The sequence below is a fragment of the Ursus americanus genome, chromosome 9, assembly GCF_024610735.1.
Source record: "Ursus americanus isolate L20-20 chromosome 9, mUrsAme1.1.p, whole genome shotgun sequence".
Classification (NCBI taxonomy): domain Eukaryota; kingdom Metazoa; phylum Chordata; class Mammalia; order Carnivora; family Ursidae; genus Ursus; species Ursus americanus.
The window spans coordinates 75,087,692-75,103,649 of NC_142135.1; positions in this window are offsets into that span (position 1 = coordinate 75,087,692).

Consider the following 15,958-nt stretch of genomic DNA (forward strand, 5'->3'; position numbering starts at 1 on the left):
TGTTCATGCTCTCTAATAAATAAATAAAATCTTAAAAAAAAACTTTGGCTATCCTGAGACAAACTTTTTTTCCCCCTGGATAGGGTTTATGGTCTACATTAAATTTTTACTTGTCTAGAATTTATTTTGTTATGTTTACAGGTGAGAGTTAATATTTAACATTAAAAATAATTAACAAAAACAAAATTCTGCTTTTATACTGTGTGCTTATTGAGCAAGTGCTAACTGCTTTTCATGCACTGCTTACTTGAGTCCTTGCAACCATCCAATGAGATAATATTATTACTAGCATTCTATTTTAGAGATGAAGACCAGGACCTTCAGAGCTTTAAGTATCTAGCCTATGCTGACAGAGCTGGGAAGTGTGTGTGGGGGGGCAGGGTCTAGTCCAGGCCAGCTGCCTGCAGGCCCCCAAGCTTGCACTCTTGGCTCCTGTGCTGTCTGGCACCGCTTTCATGTAGGTGTAAGGGCGGGATCTGTAGAGTCAGGGCGATACTTTATTGTGCACAAATTCTTACCTACACTGAGTTCCGTTCATGAAGTATCAGTTCCATTCCATTTATCTCTCTGACTCATACAGTATCTCATTATTATAAATATTAGTAATTCTCAAGGAATCATATTTAATATCATTCTACATTAAGCTTGTAGCATTTCCTCAACTAATTGAGACTTCATCTTTCTTTGAATTTCAATTATTCCTTATTGACATTTTCTTTTGGAATTCACTCTTGGGAAATTTTGAATATTCATCTTTTTTTTAAATAATTATTTGTAAGGGCACCTGGGCGGCTCAGTCAGTTAAGCAACTGACTTTTGGATTTGGCTCAGGTCCTGATCTCATGGCTTGTGAGATTGAGCCCCATATTGGACTCCCTGCTTAGCAGGAGTCTGCTTGGACATTCTGTCCCTCTACCCCTTCCCACTACTCTCTCTCTCTTAAATAAATACATGAATCTTAAAAAAAAAATAAATTGGATCATATTGCTTGCACTTAGTTTATTTAACACACTAGGTAGTGCCTACTATCTGCCAGACTTTTTTCTAATGCACATAACAGTTTGGTAAGGCAGGAACTATTATTGCCCCATTCTCAAGATGGGGAAATTGAGGCATGGGTGAATCAGAATTTAAGCCCAGGCTGGTTGGCTCTGGCCTGCATATTCTGTATTCACTGTGCTGATGATTGGAATGTTAGGTGGCGAGAGGTGGCTGGTATTTGAAGTTACTGCACAGACTGTGGGACTTCACTTGGACAGATGGTAAAATACAGGTAGGCTGAGAGAGAAAGCAAAAGCTTTCTCAGCAGAAGAAACAGCTTACATAACATAGGAAAAGCAGAAGCATGTCATTTGTGGAAATCAAGCAGAATTTGATGGCAGATATCTGTTGAGAAATCAAATGACTTTGGGGGGGAAATAAGTTACCAACAAGTCATTGTTATTTTAAAAATAATTTCTGATCCCTAATTTTTTAAATCGTATCTAAGCAATTTACAATTCTACTTTCCCCTAGCATTCCACTATTTTTTCCCCTTATGTGCATAATGTAAAAAAGAAAAATAATGCCAAACAGCAGGAGAATTTGCATGTTAAGTTTGGCTTGCATTTTCCAGGCAGGGATTGTGTCAAGTTGGAGAAACGACGTTGTCCCCAATTTTTTCCAACAAGACATCATAGTAGATTATCTGGCTGCCATCACTCATCTCCATGCAGCTGCTCCCCTGTTCTGTTTGTCCTAAGCTCTCTCGAACTCCGTGGAAGTCAGATGGGTGCAGAGCATACTGGGAGGCAGGCTGGCTTAACAGTAATAAGGAGGCAGGTTGAGCATCCAGTGAGGAGGCAGGCAGAACTGGTGGCTCAAGTCCAGCTTCCACAAACTATTTTCTATTGGATATGCTAACACATATTTGGAACTTGTCTCCCTTAATTCAAAAGAAAAAAAAGAAGCTTTTTGTGTGATTCTCAAAATTGTCCCCCAAACCTCTTTCCTTTGCAGTGTTTGACCTTAGTGAAGATGTACCATGACCATTCCATTTTGAAAAGGGGGAAGTCAGAGAGATGTCAGAGAGAGAGAAAATGAAATTTTGCATTAGGTAAAATTTCTGCACAGATATTTCAGAAGGATTCATAATTCTGTGGCTGTATACAAATGATCCATTTTGTTAATCTGAATTTCTAGGGTCATTAAAATTTTTTTCTCTGCTCAGGAGTAGTTTATTACTTAGAGAGAGAGGGGAGAAAAAGCCAGCTTAAAACCAGGTAAGGGAAGAAAGCTGACAAAAACATAAATTAGAGGAAGAACTTAATTTAAAAAGTGTCAAAAAGGATAGATAGTCTTAGTTCAATAATAAAGCCTGGTTCAAGAGCCTTCTATCTTTAAATAAAGCGTTCAAGCACTCTATTACCTGTATACAACCAATCTTTGATTTCCAATCTAAGTCTATTTTTGCTTCTTGTGATTAGCATACAAATGTGAAAAAAAGAAAAAAGTGGTTACATGCGTGACGATTAGGACATGCCTTTGACTTTAATGTCACTGGTTTGTCAGGCTAGAGGTGAGGAAATGAATTGCTGCTTGACGGGCTCCTTAGAGGTAAATCTTGTCTGAAAATGACTTCTATCCATCTCCTTTTATTTGCATTCTAAGTTCATCATACAAACCACAAGCACATAAGCATATATTTGTTTTAAAAGAAATAAAGCACAATAGCATACAGCAACTTGCTAGTAATGTGAGCAGGCTGTGAGCTGTGTATGGTAACTCTGGGCAATACTGTTTCTCTGCACAGTAGCTGTGAGTCCAGAGACTTAGCCTAAACATGGGGGCTCTGTCCTGTCAAGAATCATGTGCTAGATGCAAGAAAAGAGAGGGTAAAGTTGTGAGACAAATCTCGCTTGGCTGCTGACTCAATGACAGGAGTACCTGAGACCGAAGGGATATTCTTTTGGTCTTATCTTCAAGGATGTTTTTGAAAAGCACCCCCTGTCCATAGATTTTATGAAAATGGCACCTCATTTACTCTTGCATAAGCAGGGGGGAAGCCGACAACAGCTAAAATGTGAACTTCCCTAATAAAATTGCTAGGAAGGGACATATGCCAGATCCCTGCTTTTCAGTTTCCTCTGAGTCTTTTTGGGAATCTTCCAAAGAGAGGGTCCTCGATTGCTAGAGGCTCTGGCTGGATTCTGGTGCCTGAAACAGCAAGCTCCTTGGTGGGCTTGGTCCCTGGATGAGGGGCACTTCTGCGTCGGTGGCTGCTGACGGATGGCCCCATTTACATCAAAGGCAGTTATTATGCATGAAACCACTCAAGCATCATTTGTTTCAGGGAGTTCAACCAGTCCATTTTTCAGTTCCTTTCTGGTTCAGGGTCAGAAACAAATGAAGGATCTCAGGTTGGCTTCATTTGGGACCAATGATACTTCCTTTGTATTTACAGCAAATTTGTTTAAAGAGTATGTGAAAATATCCTTTCTATAAGAAACTGTAATAGGGCTGGATCTCCTATTCACACTACACACAAATTAATCTAAACAGGTAAACTATGCCTGGGACTCACCTGGACACTCCCAATCGTAAATGTGTGAGCAGGGTGCAGTGAGGAGGATGCCCACCATGTGCAAATATACATGGAAAACCAGCCCATGAGCCACTGCTAGAAATGCCAAGTCAGCTTTTAGTGTCACTTGAATTTGAACTTAAAGGAAACAATCTTATTTCACTTTTAGATAAGGCTTTAGATTCCATTCCAGGACAAGAAATGATCAATACAGTTTTGGAGCTCCACTCAAAAGATTACTAACATTTCTATAGTGCATTATAGTTTTAAGACAATATATTATGTATAAATAATGAGGAAGGCATTACCACACTTATCAATGAGGAAACTGAGTCTCCAACTAGTGTAATCAAATTTTATAGATGAAATAGATAAAGTAAAGGAAGCAAGCATAGCAAAAAAAGAAAAAAAATTTCTAGGTAAAGAATGCAGCAAGAATCATATTCTGGATGCAAAATTGAGAACACAAAGTGTTGTGATAGATGTTACATTGGCTACTGACTCAGCATTTGGAAACAAGAGACCCAAAGCAATTTTTACTTTTGTCTTTTTTAAGATTTTACTTATTTATTTGAGAAAGAGAGACAGAGATAGCAACAGAGAGTGGGGAGGAGAGGGAGAAGCAGGCTCCCTGCTGAGTGGGGAGCTGGATGAGGGGTTGCATTTCAGCTCGATCTCAGCTCGATTCTGACCTGAACCGAAGGCAGATGCTTAACCGACTGAGCCACTCAGGCGCCCCTTTACTTTTGTCTTTGAGCACGGAGCAGAAGGAAGAAGTGTCAGCACTTCGCAGATATGAAAGAACATACTTAACTCTATACATGTTCTATAAGCTACTCACCACAATGGCGTATGTCATGTGTGTAAAATGTTCTTACTTAATTCCTTTTCCTTGAGATGGTCAGCACTACCAGCTCTGTCCACGCAGCAGGTCAGGGAACTTCTCAGTACTAATAGCCAGGACCTGCAAAGTGTTAAAGTCTGCATCTTTGTCTACATTTTATCTCTTCCACTATTCCATATTACCTTTTTAGTATGTCTTTAAGGGATCATGGAAGTTAATGGAGAACTGAAATACTTCATGTATAATTTTGCAGAATTGAGGCTTCTGCTACTTTATATATGTGGCAAAACCACACTGGAGGGGGGGATCTGTATGGATGTATAAATGTCTACACATATGGAATTCAAGGTCCAGAGGGAATACACATAATTCTTATAATCTTCCAACCTTCTACAGATAGTGTTGAGGTCATGATAGAACGATATTTAATTTGATGAATTCCGTGTGCCTATTTGTTCATAGGAAAGAAGCCAGAATAATTTCATTATACAAAGATCCCATATCTGAGATTTTCTTCCTTTATTTGAAGGGAGGAGACAGAGTTGATTGACAACCTAATTTCTAAGCATTTGTGTCTCAGTATTACAAAACCAAGGCTCTGTGTTTACTTGCTTGTGGAATAAGGTTTTGTAGATGAGCCCCATCATTTAAAAACACTCAATTGTAAATCTGAATAAAAGTAAAAACAATTAAACTCAATAGACACACACTGGCATTAAATGCCTTCCTCAGTATTCCCAGTGATCACTGAAGGGAATGTCGAGCCAAGACTGTTCCCTATAGGATGGCGTGTAGTAGCTTATTCATTTTATGTTAATAATGTGTTATAGTCCAAAGTGAGAAGATTCTGCTCGATAGATACACACCTGAGGCTGTTTAAGGCAGTAGGTGGATATACTTGTAAGAAATAATATCTTCTAGTGTCATTACATCTGCTAACAGATATTTCATGCACACAGAACATATTTAGTGAAACATCTCTTCCACTGATACACACACATGCACAAAATGTAACCAGTACTGTTTGTCTTCATGCTGTTGTATGATGTAAGACCATCTGGCTTCCAAACACCAGCACCTTTTACATCAGGGCATTTCTGTGTGTAACTGAAGTGACACTGTCTTATTAAATCACATAAACGGGTACTGCTTAAGCACTGCACAAAAATAAATTTTTTTTCAGCATTCATGCATGGAGCATAGGAAGTGGTACCAGTGAGCATATTTCTAAATTTTGAAGTTAAATATTTTTCTCAGAGAAGAGTTAATAATACCTATTTTTGTGATTTTTAGTAAATACCAGAGAAGCTTATGTACATTTTCAGTCATCATCTAAATACTATATAAAAGAATGGAGAACATACGTATTCATGAAAATGAAAAGCAAAAAATAAAAAGGAAATGCACTATCATAAGAGTTATTTGTAAAATATATTTGAAAGACATATGAATATGTTTTGAACAAAAATGAGCAGTTACAGCTCCTTAAAGTGCATAGTACTAGATGTCCTTACAACAGCAATCAGACAACAAAAAAGGGATAAAATGTATTCAAATTGGCAAAGAAGAAGTCAAACTGTCTCTCTTCACAGATGACATGATAACTCTATGTGAAAAACTCAAAAGACTCCACCCACAAATTACTAGAACTTATGGAGCAATTCAGTAATGTGGCAGGATACAAAATCAATGCTCAGAAATCAGTTGCATTTCTATACACGAACAATGAGACTGAAGAAAGAGAAATTGGGAATCGATTCCATTTACAATAGCACCAAAAATCATACAATATCTCGGAATTAACTTAACCAGAGAGGTAAAGGATCTATATTCTAGAAACTACAGATCACTCTTGAAAGACATTGAAGAAGACACAAAAATATGGAAAAACATTCCATGCTCATGGATCAGAAGAATAAACATAGTTAAAATGTCTATGCTACCCAGAGCAATCTACACTTTCAATGCCATTCCAATCAAAATACCAATGACATTTTTCAAAGAGCTGAAACAAACATCCCTTAAATTTCTGTGGAACCAGAAAACGCCCGAATCACCAAGGAATTGTGGAAAAGGAAAAACAAAGCTGGGGGCATCACATTGCCGGATTTCAAGCTATACTACAAAGCTGTGATCACAAAGACAGCATGGTACTGGCACAAAAACAGACACATAGACCAATGGAACAGAATAGAGAACCCAGAAATGGACCCTTAGCTCTATGGACAACTAATCTTTGACAAAGCAGGAGAAAACATCCAGTGGAAAAAAGACAGTCTCTTCAAAAAATGGTGCTGGGAAAATTGGACAGCTATATGCAAAAGAATGAAACTTGACCACTCTCTCACACCATACACAAAGATAAACTCCAAATGGATGAAAGATCTCGATGTGAGACAGGAGTCCATCAAAATCATGGAGGAGAACATAGGCTGCAACCTCTTTGACATTGGCCACAGCAACTTTTTTCATGACACATCTTCAAAGGCAAGAGAAACAAAAGAAAAAATGAACTTGTGGGACTTCACCAAGATCAAAAGCTTCTGCACAGCCAAGGAAACAGTCAAAAAAACTAAGAGGCAGCCCACGGAATGGGAGAAGATATTTGCAAATGATACTACAGATAAAAGACTGGTATCCAAGATCTACAAAGAAGTTCTCGAACTCAATACACGAGAAACAAGTAATCAAATAAAAAAATGGGTAGAAGATATGAACAGACACTTTTCCAATGAAGACATACAAATGGCTAACAGACACATGAAAAAATGTTCAAAATTGTTAGCCATCAGGGAAATTCAAATCAAAACCACATTGAGATACCACCTTACATCAATTAGAATGGCAAAAATTGACACGACAAGAAACAACAAATGTTGGAGAGGATATGGAGAAAGGGAATCCCTCTTACACTGTTGGTGGGAATGCAAGTTGGTACAGCCACTTTGGAAAATAGTGTGGAGGTCCCTAAAAAAGTTAAAAACAGAGCTACCCTATGATCCAGCAATTGCACTACTGGGTATTTACCCCAAAGATACAGATATAGTGAAGAGAAAGGACATATGCACCCCAATGTTCATAGCAACATTGTCCACAATAGCTAAATTGTGGAAGGAGCCGAGATGCCCTTCAACAGACCATTGAATTAAGAAGATGTGGTCCATATATACAATGGAATATTACTCAGCCATCAGAAAGAACGATGCAGCAACATGGACGGGACTGGAGGAGATTATGCTAAGTGAAATAAGTCAAGCAGAGAAAGACAATTATCATATGGTTTCACTCATTTCTGGAACATAAGAAATAGCAGGAAGATCGGTAGGAGAAGGAAGGGACGAATGAAGGGGGGGTAAACAGAAGGGGAAATGAATCACGAAAGACTATGGACTCTGGGAAACAAACTGAGGGCTTCAGAGGGGAGAGGGGTGGGGGATTGGGATAGGCCAGTGATGGGTATTAAGGAGGGCACATATTGCATGGAGCACTGGGTGTTATACGCAAATAATGAATCATGGAACACTACATCAAAAACTAAGGATGTACTGTATGGTGACTAACATAACATAATAAAAAATTATTATTAAAAAAGTAAAGTGGATGGATTCTTCTAGAGTATAATTAATGTATTTATCAATGGTATTATTACAGCAATATTACAAAAAAGATAAATAGTCAAAGCTGCTTTCATATTTTACTTCATTTCCAACCATCAAAAACTTCTTTGCTAAATAGTAGATGAATTTTGTTTTTCCAGAGCAAACCACAGAAAGCCTTCACCAGCATTCAGGACCTCAGTAAACTACTTGAGCTTCTGTGATGTGCCAGGTCTGGCCAACCGCTATGAGCACAGAGCAGTGAGACAGACATACAGCTCAGAGACAGAGCATGTGTGACCTGAATACCAGGGCTGAGTGGAGGAGGGGAAAGGCATCTGCCAAATACTGCAGTTCATTCAGCAAGTGTTTTGTAACACTTACTTTTGCTCAGCACTAGGGATGGGACAGTGGACAGGCTGTTGGGATCTCTGCTGTGGGTTTTATTTTGGTGGGAAGGAGACTCTAAGTAGATAGTAAGTCTCAGACAGTGATTGACACTGCGATGAACCAGCAGGGTGTTCTGATGGAGAGAGATGAAGGCAGTGACTTAGTGTTGGTGCTCTGGAGACTTCGCTGTGGCGCTTCAACTGCTGGCCAAGCCAGTGTTAGGCAGATACCAGCAACTAGCACAATAAAGCGTGACCCGGAGGGAACAATCAGCACAAAGCCCCAGGACAGGAACGAGGTAGTAGAGAGCATTACCCAGGCTTAAATGTATGGTGTTTTGTTTTTGTTTTTAAACCCTGATTTTATCATCTGAAGAGAGGTAGGATTCTGAGGAAGGATTGTTTGCTACAGGTCAGTTATGTTGCATTGTAGTCTAGATGCCAAGAGAAGGTTCCCTAACAGCAGCTCTGATGATCATCTAGGAAAATAGGAGAAGGTTCCAGGACTCCCACCCAAGGACATGGCTCTGCAGGAGTTTGAAGAGGCCAGAGCCTGAGGCTGCATCTGTGATGGCCTCGCAGCCCATCGATCCTTGGTACCCATCACTCCTACTTTCTCACTTCTGTTCTTCCCTTTGACCCTATTCTGTCAGGGGTCCTGAGTCTGCTCTGGCCAATATCTTTAAGGCCTTTTTGCTGTTTTGAGAGTTAATTACCACAATCTTTATCTTTCTAAAATTTCTGCTGATACTAATACTCTTCACAGGCAATGCTGAATGATCATCTGTATTTCTCTGAGAGACTTTTTCTCATCATATTTTCTCATTCTGTCCTCGTCTTGTTCCCTAACTTCCTCATCTCTTTCTTCGGTCGTATTTATAGATTCTCTAAATCTGTATGAGGATTCAGCATTCCTATCTGACTCGTCAAAGTAAAAGTGAGTGACTTCTGCTGCTACTCAGGATGATACCAAAGGATGGAATGGTTGTCCCTTGAAAGGGAGTTTTGATCTAGTTACAGCAGTATGAATTAGGTGCAGGTCTGCATGACCAACTGGCCACTTAACATGGACTTTCCTCAGAATGTTTGTTGTGGATTTTTCTCAGAAAAGTTAGTTGGGGGAAGAAAGGTTTTCAAAGTGCTTATATAGCATGCTTTAGTATATGGTTGTGACTGACATTTCATGACCCTATGCTGCGCCCCTCTGCCCATGGTAACTGACCATAGCTCTTCCTACAGCCACAGCCCATTCTGTTGCTCTGTTTCTGCCTGACCACGCTGTTGCTTGAAGCTGTTTCAGTGTGTCCTAGAGCCTTCAACTTGGTCTCTGATCCCTCATTTGAAACCCAGAGAGACAGACTTGACTCCCGTAAAATTCATGTGAAAGAAGTACCATACAGGAGTCCCTGCCCACTAGTGCAGATAATGTAACTTTATTGTATAAAAGCCTCATAGTCTCTAGTTCAGAGCATCCATTATGCTGAATAGGCAGAGAAACTTCACTTTAATCCCACCTGGGGTTACCGACCCCATAGATTGACTCAGTGCCCGGGGTTGGGATAGGAGTGGCCTACTTATCAGCCCCATAATCTACTCGATCCATAGCCCCTGAGACCCTACATCTCCCTTTTCTGTCTTTTGCTTTGTTGTCTGCCTTTCTCTCTGTCTCTTCTGGGAGAAAATCTATGAAGAGTTGGTTTGAGATATTTATCTGTGTCTAAAAATTCCTACAGAACTAAGCTTTTAAATTGTATCTTTATTTGCCTGTTTGTTTAAAATAAAGTTAGAAAAGGTTTGTAGCTATTCCTTCTCCCTCCCCCACTTTGTTTCTAAGACAAAGAGCACAAAGACATCACCTTGTTTAGTACAATGAAATACAAGGACAAAAAGAAACTCATTAATAGATCAAAACATTAACCAGATATTCTTACTATAGTCTTAGCATATAACATGATTATTAAAAAAATATTCAGCAATCCTTGCAAAATTTTTGGTATCTTGGATCAATTGTATGTACATAGAAATTCGGGGATGACCATCATTTTGAATTTCTCTATTTTGTCTGGACCTTTAATGTATTTTGATGTTAATCTTTTAAAATGCCTACTAGAGCTTTAGGGTTTTATTTTTGAACAGTTTTCTGATAAAAGTCAGTAACGTTCCTGCCGTAGATATTGTAGATAAAACATTTTGCCTGGTCTTTTCTTTAGACCAATGGTTCTCAAACTTGAGAGTGTATCATACGTAACCAGAATCACCTCAAGGGCTTGTTAAACCACAGACTTCCAGGCCTCACTCCCAGAGTTTCGGGTTCAATAGTTCTGGGATGGGATGCAAGCATTTCAATTTCTAAGTTCCCAGCTGACGCTGGTCCAGAGCCCAAACTTTGAGAACCACAGAGTTGGTAATTATCTAGTAGCCAGGTAATGTTGCTGTGAGGCAGCATAGTTTAGAGAAATGAGCATGCATTTTGGAGTCAGACATATCTGGGTTCAAATGTGAGGAAAATCCCGATTGTCTGGTCATGCATAATTAGTGCTGAATGGAGGCTACCTCTCTTCCTGTGCTCATTAGCACATCCCAGCTACTGGCCAGCTGTTGCAATTTTTTTTTTTATAATCCTCATAGCCTCTTAAATTGAAAGAATTTGCAACAAGGAACAAATGATAATAATGATAACACAAATACTTTATATTTGTGTGGAATTTACAGCTTAAAAAATATCATGTACAAAGAGGCAGCATAGCACAAACAAAATATGGAACTTGGGTCCAACACCTGGATTTGCTATCTGCTATTTTCTGCACAATGATATGACTTTAGGCAAGGCACTTTATCTCTTGAATGCTATTATTTATTACAAGTAAAGTGTATTAAAAAATAATACCAGCTTCATACTGTGTCCAATACCAAATGCAATGTTATTTCTTTTTAAACTTATATTTTTCTTTTTCTAAATGTGGACATTCGGAAACTGACTGAAAGTCAACTTCATATGAAGGGTTTTTCAGTTGTATATGATTCCTTACATTGTTGTGGAGTAACAGAAATAGAATCAACCTCACAAGTGGAACTTTGATTTGTCAATGACCATGTTATAGAAAAGCCATGCTTCTTGAGGGAAAGAACCAATGAAGACCAACAGAAATGAGGCAGAGATTGGATATTTTCCAAAGGCCTGGAAGGACTTGATAGTATTTTCTGGCAAGAGCTGGAGGACCATCATTTCAGTTGTACCCCGAATCACACAGGAGACTCCATGTTTCAATCCAAAACATACCTTCTGTGTACTTTCAGAGTCATGATCTCCCCCTCTCTCCCAGATCAAAAGTGTTGTGTATTTCTGACAGCCACATGTATTGAAGGTTTGGAAATGCATGTGTTTTTGCCATACAACCCTACTCCCTACCAGTCTAGGTCAGAGCCTGGCATCTGACCTCTCACTTTTAGGAGGAGAGGCTGGACAAAGTTTGAAAGAAAAGGAAGGAAAATACAAGGTAATTCTGTTGTCAAGGTAGACACATCTCTCTCAGCAACAGAAAGTGAAACTAAAGAAATGTGTTGGATATATGGGCTAAGAATTTCTATCTTCATTACGTATAATTTTTTTTCTAAGAGTAAAACACTACGTGGAGGAAATGATCAAGATCATAGCCTTCAACTTGGACCAGAATCAAACATGGTGTAAAGATGAATACAAGGATAAATTTTCATTTTTCTTGTCCCATGGAAACCAAGTCCTGAGAACCTTGGAATTAAAAGAGATCTTAGAAGACCCCCATCCTTCCCCCCCCCCATCCAGCTCTACTCCTTGTGGAAAGTCTTCTCAGAAACCTCTCTATAGACGACCATTCAGCCTCTCCCCACACATTTCCAATGATAAGTTAGCATGTTCCATTTTCAAATATCTCTTATTGTTCAGAACATCCTTCCTTATGGCTGGCCAACATTCTTTTCCTCATTATTTGGATTTATTGTCTTAATTGTGCCTTCTGATGCGATACAAAATATAAAAGAAAAAAATACCTCATAGGTACGATAAGCAAGTTTCTTAAAGATATTTCGAAACAACAATGGGCAACTCATATAAGTAAAGCTACCTTTGATTTTTAAGGGGAAGAGGAAAGTAGGTTTTCTCTTTCACTTTAATCCCCACTGGGGTTTTCAGATTCCCTATTCTAATCCCACCTTCCCTTCTTTCTCAATTCCTAAAGCCCAGATGCTCTGTTCTTTGGGACTCGTAGTCTGTCACCAGCAACATTTTTATAACCTTCTGTTCTAACCCAACCCTGGTTTTCCTCTGAGGACATAGCATCCCCTGAAACTCTTGAGAAGTAGTGGCTGCTTTCTCTCCAAAGTCCATCAGGACAATTGGCATAGAGGGGGAAAAGGTGTTCTTCTTAACCCCCAGGTCCCAGGCCCTTGTCCCCCCACCTCCAGCTCCCACCATTGCTGCTTCCAGACCATTTTCTTTGTCCCTCCCTGAACAGCTATAGCTCTGCATCCTTGCCTAGGGGTTGTCATTTGGACATCCCTCCATCACTTCTGATTTCTTGAAAATTTAGCTCCCGGCTCAGAGCCACAGCTAAACAACAGGGTGATTTTTTTCAGGATGATTTCAACATTCACATAAAATATATGTCATAGATGATTCCTTTACAAATCCTAGTATTTCAATTCTTGTATTCATTCCAGCCACTCACTTTCATGGGTGTGCCCCTGACCAGGAACTACAAAGCTTCGTTGTCTCACTTTCAAGAATCTCTTCTGAGCACCACCACCACCTTCTCTTTCCTGAGAAAGGCCTTTTAACATTTCAGCTCCCACATCCTTTGACTGCAGCAGGGTCTAAAATCTTCTACCATAAGTATTCTAACTTTCTATGATCAAACTCTCAAATCACATCCATGCATACCACCCAACTCTGTTTCTCTCTTAAAAAAATCTTTGGTTAATAACTTGATTAAAAAAATCAAGTTAAATCCATTTTGATTAAGTCCTGTTTTTGCCTCTTTGTATCTGTACCAATGTGGCTGAATGGGCCATGATTAAATTTCAGCTAGACTGACTGATCTCATTTTAAGTTAATGACCACAAATCTCAGCCCTGACTCCACATTTCCCTAGTTTGTTCATGACTCTACTTTTAGATTTGTGTCTTCAAACTTCCTGCACTTTTTCCTCCATCCTCATTGATGAACTTTTACTAAGAAAATTGAAGCCATCAGAAGAGAACTTCTGCAAGCTACCATCTACCCATCTACCAGTGACTGCAACAGACAGTCAACTTTCCTGCCTGCACTGTCAGTGCTCTGATCAAAGGCCAACCAGCACTTTCCCACTAGATCCTATCCCTTCTCACTAATTCAAGGGCATCTCAGCACATCCAGCACTCCAGCAATCTTATGCCTGTTTTCCCCTTTCTTTTGGATCAGCACCATCAGCATAGAAACCTCCTATCATTTCTCCCTTTTTTATAATAGTTTCAGAAACTACTTTGACTGCTCTTCTTTCTTCACCTTCTGCTTTACTTCTCTGCTTTTCAGCAAACCTGCTTAAAAGACTTGTCAGTACTCCCTGTACCCAGTTCCTCATCTCTTCTCTCAGACTTTGCCTCTACTCAGGATTTATCCCACCACTCCATAGGAACTCCTCTTCTTAGGGTCCACAGTGACATCAACATTGCTACACCTCTAGCCACATCTCAATCTTCCCCTCATCTGAATAATCAGCAGTATTTTATATGGTTAATCCTTCCTTGAAGCATTACCTTCATTATCACTGACTCCTGGAAATTCTTTTCTTTTTTCTTTTCTTTTTTCCCCCCTCCCTCCTTCCTTCTTTCTTACCTCATTTCTTTCTTCCTTTCTTCTTACTTCTTTCCATTATTCCTCCTTCTTTCTTTCTTCTTTCATTCCTTTCTTCCTTCCTTCCTCCCTCTTTCTTTCCTTCCTCCCTCTTTCTTTTCCTTTTCTTTTTCTTTCTTTTTTTAAAATTAGACTTTCAGTTCACTGCCTACCATCTCCTGTTTTTGTTTTTGTTTTCCCTCTCTTACCAGCTCCTACTTTTCAACTTCCTTTGCTCCTGCTTTGTCAGTCCCATGACCTGTGAACTGTTGAGGGTGCTAGGCTACCTGGAGCCATCTCACAATCAGGCCTGTGGCTTTGAACACCGTCATTGTATCGACAATCCTCACATCTGCAGCTTTTCCTGATCCCTAAACTCCTATATCAAACTTTCTTCTCAACATCTCCATCTCAGTGTATAATAGACACCTCACACATGATGTACTAAACATGCTCCCTACCTCCCCTCAACATGTGTCTCTTCATCTTCCCTTTCTCAGTTGGTGACAGGTCTACCCACCTGTTGTCAAGTCAAAGACTTTGGAGCCCTCCTTGACTTCTCTCTTTTCTTCTGTTTCATATCTAATTCATCAACAAATTATCAATTCTAACTTCAAAATATACCCAGAAGGTTATCACTTTTCATCACGTCTCTCTGGTTCAAGCTATAATCATCTCTTACCTCTTAACTAGTCTTCCTGCTTCTACCCTTTTCTTCTTATACATTCTTCATAGTATAGTAGCTTAAGTGCTTATTTTGAAAATCAAATAATTCACTCTCCCACTCAATCCCCTCCATTTTTTTAAGGAGTGAAGGCCAATTCCTTACAATTCAAGGTCTTTGATAATCCACCGCAGATATATTAGGTATGCTGCTTTCTCAGGGCCTCTGCTGTTCCCTGCCTACAAGCAGGTCCTGTAAGAACCCTACCCTTAACCCACAACCCACCCAAGAGCACCTACAGCTTTGGAGGACAGTTCTAGTACTGACTGAGAGATTTGTAACTCAAGCACTTCATTTTCTCTGCCTGAGGGCTGCTCTCTCACCTTGAGTTGTACTCAGCCTACATAGGGCAGGCAAGAAGTGCCAGAGAGGGACCCTTATCCAATAAGGGAGGGGAGCACCCCAGCTTCTTCATACCTTCATGGGGGCTAGTCTAAGTTTCCTCCAGCCTCTCACAGGTTCCCAGAGGGTTGAGCCCCAGTTGCCCACAGTGGTAAGCTAGTCATCAGTGTGCACTTTATGTTTCTATTTTAAGATGTTATATAATTAGAATTTTTAATGTTGAATCACCAATACTGAATAAATTACTGAAATTAATTAACCCAAATTTGTCATGACATTATTTTTTGATATATTATCAGATGAGGTTACTAATATTTTGTTTAGACTTTTGTGTTGAGGTTCACTAGTAAGATTATCCTTGAATTTTCTTTCTTAACCATTTTTTCTTCTTCCTCCTGGTTTGGTATTATTATTTTACTTCACCTCATAAAATGAGTTGAAGAGTATCCCTTCTTTTTTGATTCTCTGAATGAGTTGGCTTATGTTGGAATCATCTATTCATTAATGCTCTGGTAAAATTCATTTGTTAAGCCTTCTGGAACCATTTGTTTCATTTTCAGGGGAGAATTTTACATACCATTTACATTTAATTAATGCTATGAGATCATTGGAAATCTAGATGATTCTGAATCAGGCTAATCATTTATGTTTTTAGA